The sequence below is a fragment of the Ixodes scapularis genome, unplaced genomic scaffold (assembly GCF_016920785.2).
Source record: "Ixodes scapularis isolate PalLabHiFi unplaced genomic scaffold, ASM1692078v2 PGA_scaffold7__128_contigs__length_106722199, whole genome shotgun sequence".
Classification (NCBI taxonomy): Eukaryota; Metazoa; Arthropoda; class Arachnida; order Ixodida; family Ixodidae; genus Ixodes; species Ixodes scapularis.
The window spans coordinates 89,931,408-89,948,685 of record NW_024609882.1 but is presented as its reverse complement, the minus strand read 5'-3'; positions in this window follow the sequence as shown (position 1 = coordinate 89,948,685).

Here is a 17,278-nt window from a genome sequence, read left to right as displayed (position 1 = left end):
GTAGGGGGTTGTCGTTCGGAAACGCTGGATGTAACGTCAGGGGTACCACAGGGCAGCGTATTGGGGCCAGTACTGTTTTTAATCTATGTAAATGATATTGTTGACGCAGTTGATTCTTCGTTAAGTATAAGGTTATTCGTGGATGACTGTGTGTTATTTAAAAGTATAGCTTCATCATCTTATCAGCGCTTGCTTAACTCAGGTCTTGGTTCGATACAAGATTGGTGTAACCTATGGGACATGAAGTTAAACCTGGATAAAACCGTTTTTTTTTTACGTATTACAAATAAAAGAAATCCTCTGTTGTTTTCCTATTGAATTGATGACTTTCTCATTTCTGAAGTTGATCACTTTAAATACCTTGGTGTTACCATCAATAGAACCCTCAGTTGGTCCGACCACGTGAATAATGTTTCCTCGGGAGCCTTCCGCAAGCTTGGTCTTCTAAGGCATAAACTTAAGAACGCCCCCCCCCCCCCCCCCCCCCAAACGTTAAATTGTTAGCCTACACTTCTCTTATTCGACCTAAACTCGAATATATTAATTCTCTGATTTTTGGGCACGCACGTCTAACCGAAACGAACCTTCCGTTTGTTTTAGATTTTCTTCAGAAAAATTACTACCGCAGACGTCAGCACACATAATTCCTATTTTAGCGTACATATGCTGCTTGGTGCTTAGGTAATTTAGCAAAATATCCATACACCATTCGAGAAACGCGCTTCTGGCCGGTTCCATGCTCAGCATTCGTGCGTGTGGCGAGTACTTTGCTCGCCTTCTAAAGCGACGAACATGCGCGTGCTGGGCTGTGCATTCCGGCTGTGGTTATCATAAACATTGAGCACCCGACCGCTGCCACATGCGTGCAAGCTTGTGTAGCTTGCTCGTGAACATAGCTTTGGCAAGCTTGCTATTGTTCTTGATCCGACCGAGCTTTGGCAAGCTTGCTTGCTATTGGTCCGCACGAGCACACATGGCGGCGGCGAGTCGCCTTGCTTGCAATCGTCTAAAGAATGAAATGAATTGCAGTCGTGTAGGAAATATGGCAGGTTACTGTTCATGAAGATTGTTTTAAAATAAAAATTAAATGAACTCCGTAACCAACAAGCTAAGCATCAAAGGTGCAATGAAAAGCGTATAAAATAAACATACACTATTCATATTCAAATAAAGAATTCTTATTTGAAAATGCAAGAGTGCTAAAAGTACAGAAATGATTCGTAACATTTTTAATTCAAAATAAGTTAACAAATGTATACTCATATATCTATATTTTTCTTAGTGTTGGAGTAAAATGCTACACACTCATCAAGCACTTCTGCACTAGTGCACATGGAAAAGAATGTAATTCTATATAAGACATTTTTTTTAAACATTAAGTATTGGTTTTGCACAGCCTCCATCAGCTGTAACTTTACATGGCTCTCCTGAACGAAACTAAAATTTTCTTGGTTTTAAAATCTTTACAGTGTTATATAAGATTTCTTCGCAATATAATAAAACAAAGAAGTTGTCATCACCTTTTCTCCAAGAAATTAATGCACTCCAGCCATTTGACAAACCAGACAATGGCTCTATCGAATAGTATTGGAGCCCCACACCTACTCTCTAAACCTCTGTAACACCAGACACGAATTGCACCGTATCGATTGTCATGTCTGTATTGAGACTTGAACTTCGTTTAGGCGTTTCCCTTCTCGTCTTCAACAGATCGGCCGCGTGAGTGGACCTCCGAGAGTAGCTAGAGCTAATGGAAAAAGACAAGCGCCGAAAGACCAGGACAAGGTAAGAAGACGACGACACAAGGCGCCTTGTGTCGTCGTCTTCTTACCTTGTCCTGGTCTTTCGGCGCTTGTCTTTTTCCATTATGAACCAACTGGCCCAACTCACCATTTTGTAGCTAGAGCTAGGTTCGATGCCCAAAACGGATATCATGTTATAAAAAAAAAAAAAAAAAAACAACATCAACAACACTGGAGCAATAATGAGCAACAAATGTCACTCGCTAAATATCCATTATAGTGCTAGAATGTGCACTATTTTTAACGATACTATTAGTGCTTCTCTTTGGACGGATGTCGTAATGATCACCGGCGGTTTGAGTGTATGTTCTCCGCTCTTGAAGCGGTTCCAGCTGCTGAAGGATGCTCAAGTCCCAGCACGCGGCCATAAAGTATTCCGAGCATAACTGAGGATGTTTTATGTGATACTTGATCATTAGGATTCATAGCTTGTGCCAATAAACCTTGACGTGGCTCACCCCCACTGGAGCGCATTTCCCCCTCAAAAAAGAAGGGGAAAAAGAAGCTTTTCCCGGAATTGTTTCTACAGCCTATTGCGAAGCACATACTTTTTCCCATTCCTAAGGAACTTTTAAACTTGAAGCTGTGGGAAAAAAATCTCGATCGGTGGAGCCCGGATAGCCGCTTTTAGGGCGCCCGGGTCGCTCGGCCGTCTGCCCGCCGGTGACGTATGCGGGCGAGGAAAAGTAGGGATTTTTCATCGTTGCCAGTAGACAGTCGCCTCCTGGAACCACACGGCCGGCAGAACTTGAAAAATCACTAACTTCAAAGAAAATTTTTATCCTTACGAAATATGTGGGCTACCAGTTGAGACATTGTTATCGATGTGGCCTGCCACATTTCAGCCAAATCGGAGACAATCCGTAAATCGATGGAGTTCCCCTTTATGCAGATTTTTTTAGTTAGGTACATTCGCTCTATTACAAACATAATGTTGTGTACACAGTAGTACTAGTAACAAAATAACCCTTCTAGGAGTAATGCCAAGCAAAACTAAATCAATTTCTAGAGCTGCGAAAAAAGTCAGGCGAAATGAGGTGAGCTTCCGAAAGACGCTCGAACTTGAGGTGAGGAAACGTTGAACAATAAACAGCAGTCATTCGTACGCATGTGTCACTTTTCAGGCAGAACACAGAAAATTTAAATACATTGAACAAAAAAGCAAAACACAACAAGCATTTCTCTTATTCCTAGAAAAGTTTATCGTGTCTTGTTTGCTCGACTCCCTTCACACTGCTTGCGTACCTCTTCTTCCGCCTTAGTATTTGGTTTTATCTTGGAAAATCTTCATATAGCTGGTTCCAGGCTCGACACTTGCCTGCATGCTTTAGTTCCACTGAACTGGAGCATGCTATGTGTGATGCAAGACTCTCTTAAAAGCCACTTGAACAAGCTCCAGGTGAATGCTACGGTTGATTGTTGTCTCCAGCCTTGAATACGTCCCATAGAGTGCGGAATGGATGGGGTCTGACCGACCATAGCGAGTCAGCCGTACTGGCCGCCCTCTTATGTTCTTGATAAGAGCTTGTTGTTCAGCTTGCCATGCCTGTTGCAAAAAACAATCCTTTCATAAAAGAAATATTATTAGTAGGCTTATAGTAATTTATTAGAAAACTCAACATAATAGCAGATGTCCGCACTAGCAGCTGTATCATCTCTCTTTAGGATTACTTGCCTAAATTGCTTAAAGTTATTTGAATGTTAACGCGGTCTAGGCAGCTTGCGTTTGTCACCACTGGGCGCAGGTACAACCTCTTGTACACGTTGAACTGCGAGGCTTGAATGCTGGCAATGCTCGTAGTGTTGAAAGGACGAAGCACCTCTGTTGGGCAACTTTTGCTGAACGAGATCTCCTCCACATGAAAGCGCCCATCAGGTGAAGTGATGCTCATCAACTCGCAATCTCCTCGAGAGTTCGGATGGCATTCGAGATATCTCAAATTATGAAGAAGACCCAGGGGTTCCCTGTAAAAGCGCGACGCGTTTGAATGCTCGTAGCCACAGCCATGCCACTTGGGTGACTTCGAGGCCAGTCCCGGCACACAGATGCCTAAGCTGTAGCTTTGAATAGTAGCTGAGATTTCAGGAATCTGACGGAAGCTTTTAGCTGTGAAGGTATCCTAGAACTAAAATTGTTGTTGAAGTGTTAAGATCCACAGGTGATCAAATTTAATACTTGGCGATCCTTAAGGGTGCGTCGTATGTCCATCATGTTTGGGAATTGTTTGTTCTAAGTGCAGTGTAAGTAAATTAATAGGGTGATTTCAGATAAGATCGACCAAAGGGTGGCTGGTCGACATCTTTAAACCAACTGATGTTTTTATATGACATTGTCTAGTGTCTGGTATAAACGAATCCACACTTAGTTTTGACCAGAAAAAAAATTTGGAGACAAGAAAAATCGTAAGGCAGGGAGAGGTGGACAGTTGCAATAACGCGCACTGATGGAGGGGGCAAGTTTGAAAGTGAATAATTAAAACAATAAACTTAGGAGAATTTTAATACTTTTTACAAACAAACTATGGGTACAACTTGCTTGTAATATAAAGTAATAATATTTATTAAAAATTTATTTAGTTTTCTAAAAATTGCCAAACATGCCTGCTCGAACGACAAATGGCAAACTTTGCAAATCTGTATCTCATGAAATAATTTAATCATTATTACATAACTTGCAGACATTATTTTACTAATATATGAATATTATTAAAAAAATAAACAAGATATCTGAGTGACACAATAGTTACAATATATTTAGGCAAACATGGGAAAAAAATCAAACAAAGAAAAATTCCAATGCGAATAAAAAAAAAAACACCACCTTCGATTTTTTTAAAATTTGGGTACCCTGTTATACTCTATTTCGGCATTCATTTCTATTAAAAACATGTTGCATCATTGCACTGTGAAAGAAGAAACAACTCCCCAAAGTAGGGTCCTTTTTCAAAGCCTACACTTAGCAGTGTCCTATACAAGAAGTGACTCTGAGTTCCAGTTTCATGAAACTTGCACAAATCTTTTATATACATTTATTCAGATGAGGTCATTGATAAAAAGAGCGATCGGTCACACAGTAAAAGGGAGGAGAAACTATATACAGCATTTTACATAAGCGTACAAAGTGGTATCATATTAGAGACTAATGATTTGAGAAAAGATGATGCAGTGTGAAGTTGTACCTTCCGGTATATTTTACATCTAGAGTAAAATAAATAACTTTACTTCCACACACAAAAACAAAGATATAATAGTAAGATATTTAGGTTGGCTGTGTATTTACGATTACAAACAATTTCAGGTGACGGATGCCATAGTGCCTAACTGGAGCAGCTTCGATGCTCTCGGTGTATGAATGAATCGTGGCAAGCCGATATATTTTATCCTGCTCGAGGATAACATTTTGGGATTTTTTTATAGTGATCAGATAAAAATTATTAGTAACCACCAACAAAAACAGTAGGTTAAATACCCCGTGAAGAAAAAATGTGATAAATAAGATGTCCCTGCACTCAAAATGAGCAGTCCTTGGGAAATCAAATTCGGCACTTTACGCTAAGGTTTTCCTCGCTGTACCCATTTAATAAAGTTGCTTCCAAGCAGATCCGACTGTCCGTGCTACACATACGTCACAGGTCCCTTCTGTTGATGACTTGCTGAGCCGCCACGCGTGCCAAGACTGAATGCCAGGGAAGGCGCGCACCGTCAGCCACTCTTCTTTTTTTTTGTTCACGATACCGAACAACCTCATTTTCGTCCAGATATACAAGATGCACGCCTTTCAGTTTCTTTGATAGAACGCTCACCATTGTCCTGGCCGTCTGAATTGCGCTTACTGAACGTTCTCTCAGGTTGTTCAGCGTGGCCTGGTGCTTCACGAGTCCGCCAACTCCGTCACATGCATTTTTCCCATGTCCAGATGCAGAAAATAACCACTGGGCTTGTGGGCAATCGTCCTTTGCAAATTGGTGAAGCTGGTAGCGATTCTTGAAATGACTGGCGGCGCCGTCACTTACGTACGTCACGTACGAGTATACCGCAACGTTGTCTTCAACCCACTCCTTCACTTTTTCTAGAGCCAAGCAAGCGTGAGCGGCGTCGTGACACAGGTCCTCACTGATGATGGCAAAGCTGTTTGTAGATTTTCTTGTCGTCACTACACATGTAAATATCGAAACTTGTTTTTTTTCCAGTGATATGCTTGCACTTCGTCAGGAAGCACGATGGTCCAGTTTTCAGCAAAGTCAAAATGAAAGACAATGCTCCCGCGTTGCATGCACTGTTTTTCATCGTAGATCGCTTTACCTTGCGTTTGCCGGGTATGGTTGTGAAGTACCCAACTTCCAACCGTCACTTGGATGACTTTTAGGAAAGTCTCAGGTTCCAAAGTTTTTTTCACAAGGTCGCCGGACTCCCATGTTGCAAGCACAATCTCTTCATCCTCCGGGATATCAAGTTCCTGGAGTGTAAGAAACTGGCCTTTTGGGCAGTGATCACAGTCTCCTTGAAGGCACAGTTCTGTTGCTGGATCGCACAGAAATGCCGAGTTCATTTCACCAGTGTTGAATGTTGAGCCTGTAACGTTCTCTAGAGCGGCAATACAAAGATAATAATTGGCGCAGCGCACACAAACGCACACTTCCTGGTGTGGAATACATTGGACCCATTTAGGGCGCAACGAATAAAATTTCGTTAGCCCAACGCCGGAATCGGGATGCTTGTCTTTGTATATACGGAAGGCCTCTCGTATTGAGCGTGTCATGAAGCGCTTTGGCACGAACGTTTTCTCTCCGTTGAGCATGACAGAGATGACGTCCTTCTGGTTGGGACTTTGGCGCGAACATTGTAGCTCGTCTTTCGTGAAGTACTCTAGGGCAGCAGACAGGTTCTCAGGGCTCACCTTGCACCTCGTGTAAGGATCCGGCTCATACCACACGCCATGCTTTTCCTTGAGTTTTCGGGATTTACTGATGAGGTACATTGAGGCCTCTAGAATCATCTTTTGAACCTCATTCTTCGTCAGTGTTGACGGCAGGAGTGTAAGCAGTTGACAACGTTCCCGGAGAGAGGTGGCGGTTTCAAAGGCCTGCCGAAAGTTGTCCACCCACTCAGTGCATGTGGAGCATGTTGGTTCGGACGACCCCGATGGTGCGTCCCTGTCGTACGCAATACGCAGCCTTGAGCGTATATTCTTGACAGCAACCTGCTCCAGTTCTGTCTGCTTTCTCTTGACATAGGCAGGCCTGTCCCGACTTCTTACGACGCTTGGTTGTCTCAGCGGCGACACATCTGTAGGTAGTATGCTGCGATTTAGATCTGCAATTGCTTCTTCAGCTGGCACAAATGTCAGGGCACTGCTCTGAGCTTCGCATCGAGATCTCCTTAGTGATGTGCATAAAGCAATGGTAGCACTTCTAGTCCGTCGCACTCACTTTGGTGGAACAGTCAGGCGGAAGAATTTGCTTCAACGAGTTTAGGTCCAACTCGCCAACACTTCGAAAATTCCGCTGCTTTGGTATAGTCTTTTTGTGTTTGCAAAAGTAATCTGCACAAAACACTCGTTCGGAGCTCCAGGACGTCTTCATAATGTATACATAAATAATAGAAATTAAACCCCAACTGATGGCATATAATTGCCAAGTGAAAGAACTACTGGGTGCACAAGTGACAAGTCCGAGGCTGAGGAGCTCACTCACTGCAAACGTACATTTGAAAAGAGAGGTCACAACTGAGGCTGTCGGCAAAGCTTGATCCACGTCAAAGGAAGAAAGAGGGAATGTCTCCAGACAAAAAATTGTGGTCAGCGGCCTTCGAAAAAGACTTTCCGGAATCGCACTGTCGTCCCTCCACGCGCTGATATGAAAGCACCCGAGCTTCTACCACGTGGTTCATGACACAGCCTGAGCCATGTCGGCGACCGGTTCGCGAGGGGTTGGCGGTGGGGTTACGTTGATGGTCACTCGGATTAGCCCTTACTGTACTGAGCTACCGCCTGCAGTGCCTTATCGCCGGCTGGTGTCAACAACGAGAACACACACACCCTGTCTACACCAAAACTACAAGCGTTCACCGCACACGCGTCGCCGCCGCTTTTAAGCTTTTGTGAAATTGCTTTCTTTTGCCGCGGAGAACCGCCTTATCTTAACTACGCGCCTGAAATCCTTCCAGGCGGGCGTACACAATATCAAGCGTTTCGAGAAATGCCCGTGGAGTAGAACTATGGGACAATTCGGAGCCCGCGATGTCGATATCGTCGCCGTTGTGTTAGTACGCCGTCGCGTACTGCAGTCCCCCGTTGGGGGAGGGCGGGGGGGGGGGGGGGGTGGTCTTACTACGATAACATGGCGACAGCGTTTACACTCTATGTATTTACGCGAGGCTCGAGTATGTGGGGATAATGCTGCCGGTTGGTGTGCCCCTTTGTGCCTGATATTATCGCCCGTGACGCCAGCGAGTGAGATGGCGACAGGCATGACTGCTCAGTAAACAGGCGTCGGCGGCCATGTTTTGCTGGTTGAAGCGAACCCCCTTGTCCTTGACAGCGAGCGGGGAAATGCGAAAAAAAGATTGTATCGGCCGTTTTGCCAGAACTAGCGACGAGTGTCGTCTGCGGTTTCCGGCAACTATTTTGCCATAATCGTGAGCTTAGCGAGGAAATGATTTTTACTAGCCACAGAACACTACCACGCAGAAAGAGAATGCTTGAACATGTTTTTGTTCTGGATATATATCAGGGATATATATGAGAGAGAGAGAGAGATGAAGGTAGAGCGGAAGAGGGAATAGCATATAGTGTCGCAGGAGAATAAAGTAAACAAAGTTCCTAGTGGCCGATGGCTGCATGATCTTTTCTCGGATCACTAGTCCGTAATATGATACCTCTTTGTACACAGTAGTTTCTCCTTAATTTAAGTGTGTGAACGATTTCTTTAGTTATCATTGGCATCATCTGAATAAAAATATATAAAAGATGTGTGTTGGTTTCATGAAACTGGAACTCAGAGTCAGTTCTTGTATAAAACACTGCTAAGTGTAGGCTTTGAAAAAGGACCCTACTTTGGGGAGTTGTATCTTCTTTCTCAATAAAATGATGCAACATGTTTTTAATGGAAATGAATGCCGAAATAGAGTATAACAGGTTACCTAAATTTAAAAAAATCGAGGGTGGTGTTTTTTTTTTTATTCGCATCGGAATTTTTCTTTGTTTGATTTTTTTTCCATGTTTGACTAAATACATCCTAACTATTGTAGCACACAGATACCTTAGTTATTTTTTAAATATTGGCTATATATTAGTAGAATAATATCTGCAAATTATATCATACTGATTAAATTATTTCATGAGATACAGACCTCCAAAGTTTGCCAATTGTCATTCGAGCAGGCATGTTTGTCAATTTTTAGAAAAATAAATAAATTTTAAATAAATATGATTACTTTATATTACAAGCAAGCTATACCCATAGTTTGCGCCTAAAACGTATTAGAGTTCTCCTAATGTTATCGCTTTAGTTATTCACTCTCAAACGGGCCCCCTCCATCAGTGCGCGTTAATGCAACTGTCCACCACCTCATGCCTTACGATTTTTCCTGTCCCCAAGTATTCTTTCTAGTCAAAACTAAGTTTGGATTCGTTCATACCAGACACTAGACAATAACATATAAAAACATCAGTTGATTTGAAAATGTCGACTAGCCATCCTTTGGTCGATCTTATCTGAAATCACCCAATATAGAGTTGCAATCAGACTGCACAATATCTTTCTTTAAGACTGCAATTCATAAACTCAAATGGTACAACTCCTGTAGCCCAAAGGACGAGAGTGGTCAGCAGTCTCGTCTGGATTCTCGTTGAGTTTATTTATTTATTTGAAATACTATCGGTCCTACACAGGACCAAGATAGGAGTGGATTTTGCACAACACAAAAAATACACGCGCTCAAAATGCACCCCCCGATTAATAACACGTATTCAACACAACGATGAAATGACAACTCTAGGTACTGCTGTCAGAAAGCTCTGAAATAAGGGAACTAAACTTTTCTCGAGTTTCAGCGGTCACGACGTGTGCCGGTAGCTTGTTTCGTTCTCGCGCTGTTTGCAAGAAAAACGAATACCTAAAACAGTCCTGGGAAAACTTCTGCTCTTCCACATACCGAGCATGCTTGTTGCGGGTTATACGTGACATGCTCTCACTAATCGCATTAATAGGCTGTTGCTTATTTACTAGTACCAAGTTATTCATTATGTTATAAAAAGGTTAAGTTGCTTCTGCTTCCTCCGCCCTCGAGGGAGGAGGAGATTTGCCCTTTTATAAAGAGGTGAGTCCAACCGTCTATTGCAAGAAAAAACAAAACGTAACGCACGCCGTTGAACTTTCTCCAGATTTGATATAATATATTTAACATGCGGGTCCCGGACTTCACATGCGTATTCTAATAAAGGCCTTATTAGCATCTTGTATGCTGTGAGTTTTGTTTCTGAGGAAGCGAGTTTAAGAGAGCGCCTGATGTATCCATCCTAATCTTTAATTGTGTTCAATAACTGTGTTCAGGAAGATTGGCCTAGGTCGAACTTTTATTTTTGTTGCTATGTATTAAATAATATGCCTAAAATTATTTTACCTCCGACACGATTTTTCTGGTGACAAATTTTCCTCTTTGTGTGGATGTCACTGCAGTGATAAAAGTGTCGTGTGGTAACAGTGTGGTGTGCTCATCGAGATGTATGTCAAATGTGATAGGTAGATACCTGCAGTGTGGAACTAGACTTAATCATGCCAATCCGAAAAGTTGCCACCAACTTACACAACTTCCACCAACGCAGGCTCGGCTGTGTTCAAACTGCTTCGTTGTGGGTTTCTACGTTTGAAGCTCTGCTCTTAGTTGCAAATGTTGTTTGGGTTCTTTGAATGGATACGCAATCTTACAAGGTCAGAGATTGAAGAGCATAAAATTTGTAAGCTCAATGAAGTTCGGGCTACTACAGAGTTGCATCGAAGTTCCTTGTGGAACCCAAATAATGTAATAGTAGATACGGCGTTTTCACTGTCGAATTGTTGTGCAAGCGTAGAGGTCCAAAGCCTGCGTTAGGATGGACATAACATACCCTAGTTTTGAAACGGCATGTAAGCTCGATGTAAGCGTCAGCGCCCCGTCCTGTCCACGTACATCCGGAGACTAATGACTCATCAGACGTTAGACAAGGGCGGCAATTCAACCAGCAAGCGCGCTTCAACTCTTCCCTGCTGAAAGCAAGCGGGACAGCTACAGGCCCACCGGAATGACTTCTGCCTCATCCCCTGCCAGGTCGTGGCACTGCACAACCAGCTAGAGTGATGTCGAAAAAGCATTTTATAAATCACCTCCGTAGCTTTCTAGGAATCATCATCCTGAAGAAAGAGTCGTCCCTCTGTCCTCCGTCGTTCGTTGGGATGACACGAAGCAACAAGCCGTCTTGGCCCCGCAGATACGAATCGTAGTGCTCATCAACTCGCAGCGTTCCCGATGTCAACTGTTATTGCCGTATTTTTTTCCCGAAACCAGCTGACAAACTGGTTCGCCAGCGTTTCCGGTGTCAACTGCTATTCCCGCAATTTTTCCGACACCAGCTAACAAAAACCCTTTTGCACGCCGCGCCCTTAAGAGCACTTGCTTGCTCACCACTTCAATTCAATTCAATTTTATTTTACAACACTGTGTTGGGGGTCCCCGGGCGAAAAAGCTGTCGTTGACAGCTTGAGTGTGCCCTGGGGGCCCATACAGACAGCAACGTTGTGTGAAAAAGTACAAAATATGACGCGTAAAAATATGAGTACGCGTAAACCCCGTATGAATGTGTACGATTTTATATGGCACATGTCTAACACTCATAAAAATACCAACAGTTGATGGAATTATAATTACATAGGTCAAATTTTCCCAGATGACTTGAAGCAAAAATTACAATAAAGGCTTAAACACCAAAACTTTGCCATATACAATATAGAGATTGATGCCTTATCATCTATGATTTACAAAAAAAAGTTCTCGCATTTTTTACAGTAAATGTATCAAAGTTATCATTTTGTTCTGTAGGCGTTTAAAACAAAAGGTATGTTATATGTCAGCGACTGCGAGAAGTATTGAGTGCGCCGGCGAGGCACTAACCACCTGTCACTCCTGCGGGTATTTCTCTCAATAAGTTGGAGGTCATTTTTTCTTTAAAAAGTGAAAGCCGTTTACAACTCCCTGTAATGCCAAATTGGAGCGCAGCTCTTGAGGAGGAGGAAGGAAGGGTACTGAGGGAAGGGTAGACCCCTCCTCCTCCTTCTTCTCCTCCTCCTCCCCTCATTCTTTAAGGCTGCGGTCCCACGGCAGCCATCTTGAACAAGGCTTTAGTTCAACCAATAGATGGCGACACGTACCCGTGGGGTGGCCGAAACATTGGTTCACAGTGGGATGGCTCGAGCACCATCACGTTCCCCTCGTGACCTTGCTCGCGCCGCTGCCAGCTGTGCTCAGCTAGCTCAAGTAGCGTGGCCCAGCAAACGAATGTATGCGGAGATGCGGTTCGGCGGTTGTAACGGGCTTTCACAACAAATCTTACCAAGAAGGAATCAAATGTTGATTGACGTGTTAATATTCTATCAATGAAAATTTCTTCTGAAGGAAGGCGCGCTCAGTAGACTCAATCTTCCAAGACACGAGTGGAAGCGGACGTCAAGTCGCGATTTACGGTGCTTACCTCAGCATTTTAATGACGACTAAAATAACGTCACGAAATATTGTGTTTCACGGGGTCCGGCAGATGTTGTAAAGGTTGTTACATTATAGGTTCCCAGAAAACAAACGCCGTTGCAATATTTTGGGAAGTACCGACACACATAATGTTGTAAGTACAGCTTAGGAGGAATATGATGAAAACCATCAGAAGAAATAGGAAGACGTTTATTTGCAATGATGACGCTATGAATGAACGGCGTTTAGCGACGGCAAGTTATGAGCGTTCGGGAATTTATAAGTTCACGTGATTGCTAACTATGGACATGCGTTTTTGTCGGGAGATGGTGTTGCGGTGATGACCTGATATCGGACGACTCGTGGCAGGCGAACATGCAAGTTTCTTCTAAGCGAATGGTAAGTGTCCAGTGTCAAGCACAACACGTGGCTACCGACGTTGTCGACGTTTCGAACACTTACCGCTTTCGACAAAGTCCTGGCACCTGGGCTAACTTCCTGGAAAGACTCGAAGTCTTCCTTGAGTCCAACGCCATCATGAACAGTAACTGAAAACGATCCACTATTCAATCGGTGGGCGGCGAAGCGTATCCGCATCTGCGGAGTCATAGACGATGCGTACTCTATGTGGTTGGAAGTTTACACGATGCCTGCCACGACGTCCAAACACGTCATTGACGTTCTACGGTCTCTTTTACCTACTTTTGCCCTACCGAAAATACTTTCCTATGATAACGCGCCAAATCTTGCTTCAAACAAAATAAACGTTTTTGAAGAAAAAAAAAACCGGCATCAGGCATCACATTAGTGCACCATACCATCCTGCAACTAACGGGCATGCGGAACAGATGGTGTGCGAAATAAAAAAAAAAAGTAAAAGCCGTTTACAACTCCCTGTAACACCGAATTGGAGCGCAGCTCTTGAGGAGGAGGAGGGAAGGGTACTGGGGAGGGGTGAAGTGACCTTGGGGGGTCACGTGACGATGACGATGATGTCATTATTGACGTCACTGTTGACGTCATCAGTGACGATGACAATGCGGACTCCGATGACGTCACTGATGACCTCACCGGCATCCGCATCGTCATCGTCATCATCACTGATAACGTCACCAGTGACGTCAATAATGACGTCACCGGCATCCGCATCGTCATCGTCATCATCACGGATGTCATCAGTGATGATGACGATGACGATACGAATGCCGGTGACGTCATCGGGGAGGTCACGTGATCCCGGGGGGTGGTCACGTGACCTCGGGGGGTGTCACGTGACAGGGGTCGCGTTACCCTGGGGAGGGGTCACGTGACCTTGGGGTGACCTTGGGATGACCTTGGGGGTCGCGTGGCCTTGGGGTGACCTTGGGGGGTCGTGTGACCTTGGGGTGACCTTGGTTACGCCGACGCCGCTCAAGCCGGGAACGGGCCCCTAAGAGCTGCGCTCTAAAAAAAAGCCCCTTTGAAGCTTACGGAAGAAGCAGTTCAGTGAAGAATTGCCAGGTTGTTGTTCCAGCAGCAAGCGACGGTCTCATCTTACACGGTAAAAACATCCGCCGAAGCAATATTCAGCGGACGAAGAGCCACACCCCTCGATGTCATGATACCATGGCTTACGAACGAAGATCGAGAGATTCCCAGATCGGGAGTAATTTCAGTTTATTCGGTCGGAGAACTCGTCTTCGTAAGGAATTTCATCGGAAGTCGGGCCTTCCATGTAAAACTTGAGTAGAAAAGGCTCTATGTTGGTTGACCAGAAGGTGTCATCTCTCTGAATACGTTGGATATCAATGCCCTTGAGTGTAAATATAACTAAATCACAAAACTCTCTTTGTGTATTCTGTAACTGCCTTTGTATTTCATAGTAGAAGCTATGGTGGTGATTTGTACCTTTCGCACCAGGCTCCATTTTCTTATTTTTCGCCTCACACTCCTTTGCGGTTTAAGTATGCTTCAAGAATCTTTTGGAACGGGGACACTTTACGTCAACGAGGCCATTTGTTCCAAGTAGTCAATCAGGGAATTCTGCTAGAAATTCAATCCTCCTTTTAAGGAATAAGCCGCACTTCTGCACAGTGCAGTTGTAAAGCAGCATCCTCATTGATTCTACCATATTCTGTTGCGGGTGAAGAAAGTATTTGGGTACACGATACTTGAAACAAGTCTGGCACTGTACGTTGTGGTTCGACACCCACTAATGTCGTCGTCCTTATAGAGTCTCATCATTTAATCATTACATCGTCACCTCACATCGCTCTTCATCAACAGTAAGTAGAATAGGCTATCGCCATATTACAATCCAAGAATGAAAAATTGAGTTGTTCAGTCCTTCAACAAGTTTATTATTTATATAATGTTATTACGTTACATTACCTCGAGACGATCGACGTCCATCGTCGATCTTCAAATACTTATACCTGTATATAAATTAGACGCACAAGGGGGGAGGGGGGGGGGGGTCGGTGGCCGAGTGCATGGTGTAGCGCACACCAGCTCGGAGCACTTGGAGCGGAAGCTCGCGCTGCAGAAGCCACCCCGCCCCTGCCCGTTTCGATCTGGAAGAGCAGCGTACCGGCGTGCGGTCGTGTGCATCAGTACTGCGTGGTGGACGTTAAAGACGCCAGGTTTGCGGTTGTACCGCACTGGCTAAACTGCTCATCTACAGCTGAGAGTCAGACGCCCACTAAGGCGGACTAACTTCCGGCTGTATAAACATACACACAACAATTTGCAATTAGATGCATAATAACAAAGAGCACAGCGTGCCGCCTCTTTCCTTGGATTCCTCTTTTTAAACCATGGAGCGCAAGCTCGCGCGTTCTCTCTTTTGAGACGGTTAGTACGGTCGCACATAAAACCCACGTTTCACCTACCCGGCCGCTTCCTCCTCTCATTATGTGTAGTTGGTATAACTAAATAAGCTATAATAATAATGTATTATTCATATTTACTTTCAGTTTCAGTCAGGGAGAAGGAGTTTTGCGGGAACAATAGAGCAAATAAATGAGCTGCGCTTGGAGTATCGGCACTCTCTTCCCCGTCAGTGTTGTGAACGGCGCCATTCTGGTGCTTGTGCAGAGCAGGCGCAACTGCCGATCATCAAGATTTAAAAGTGCGACATCCTCAGCATTAGATTTGGTGTTAGGAAGCTCACGTAATGTTGCTTTGCTTTGTCGCACACTGTTTAAAGTTGAGGACGGAAAAGCGCTTCTTGTGATTTCAGATAAAGCTTCAAATAACTGGCAAACATGATTTTAAGCCACAATATGGCCAAGTGTCGCTACTCTGACGCGCAGCTTATCTAATGACACTATTCATGCTCTTGTTCAAGAGGCTTGTAATACCTTGAGGGGCCATGACGTAAGCCCCGTGGATTCCACAAGCCACTACCTTTTGACACCTGCCTCTTCTTCATTGTTCCCACTTGTGCCAGCAATACCCTTGTTATACCCGTGTTATACCCCTGTTACACGGGCACACTTAACCGCGGTTAACTCAGCTTTAACTGCGGTTACGTGGCAGCACAGATGCCGCACTATACCCTCGGACAGCTATTCCAAAAGAAGTGAAGAGAGCGCGTGCACTGCTTTGATGGGTGCTCAAGATGCTCAAGCGCACGTTCGCTCATGGCTCTGACTGCATCGCCGCAGAATGTTGTCGGCAAGTATTGTGCGCTAATTGTGGTTTAGCGTAACTGCAGTTAAGTGTGCCCGTGTAACAAGGGTATTATACGGGCGCACTTAACTGTAGTTACGCTAAGCCACAGTTAGCGCACAATACTGGCCGACAACATTCTTTGGCTATGCAGTCAAAGCTATGGGCGAACGCGCGCTTGAGCATCTTGAGCACACATCGAAGCAGTGCACGAGCGCTCTCCACTTCTTCTGAAATAGCTGTCTGAGAGTATAGTGCGGTGACTGTGGTGCCACGTAACAGCAGTTAAAGCTGAGTTAACCGCGGTTAAGTGCGCCCGTGTAATACCCTTGTTATACCCCTGTTACACGGGCACGCTTAACCGCGGTTAACTCAGCTTAACTGCTGTTGCGCGGCACCACAGATACCACACTATTCTCTCTGATAGCTATATCAGAAGAAGTGAAGAGCGCGCGCGCACTGCTTCGATAGATGCTCAAGATGCTCAAGCGCACGTCCGCCCATAGCTTTGACTGCATAGCCGCAGAATGTTGTCGGCAAGTATTGTGCGCTATCTGTGGCTTAGTGTAACCGCAGTTAAATGTGCCCGTGTAATACCCCTGTTACACGGGCGCACTTAACCGCGGTTAACTCAACTTAACTGCTGTTTCGCAGCACCACAGATACCGCACTATACTCTCTGACAGCTATATCAGAAGAAGTGAAGAGCGCGAGCGCACTGCTTCGATAGATGCTCAAGATGCTCGAGGGCACGTTCGCCCATAGCTTTGACTGCATAGCCGCAGAATGTTGTCCGCAAGTATTGTGCGCTATCTGTGGCTTAGCGTAACTGCAGTTAATTGTGCCCGTGTAACAAGGGTATAATACCCCTGTTACACGGGCACACTTAACCGCGGTTAACTCTGCTTAACTGCTGTTTCGCGGCACCACATATACCGCACTATACTCTCTGACAGCTATATCAGAAGAAGTGAAGAGCGCGCGCGCACTGCTTCGATAGCTGCTCAAGATGCTCAAGTGCACGTTCGCCCATAGCTTTGTCTGCATAGCCGCAGAATGTTGTCCGCAAGTATTGTGCGCTATCTGCGGCTTAGCGTAACTGCAGTTAA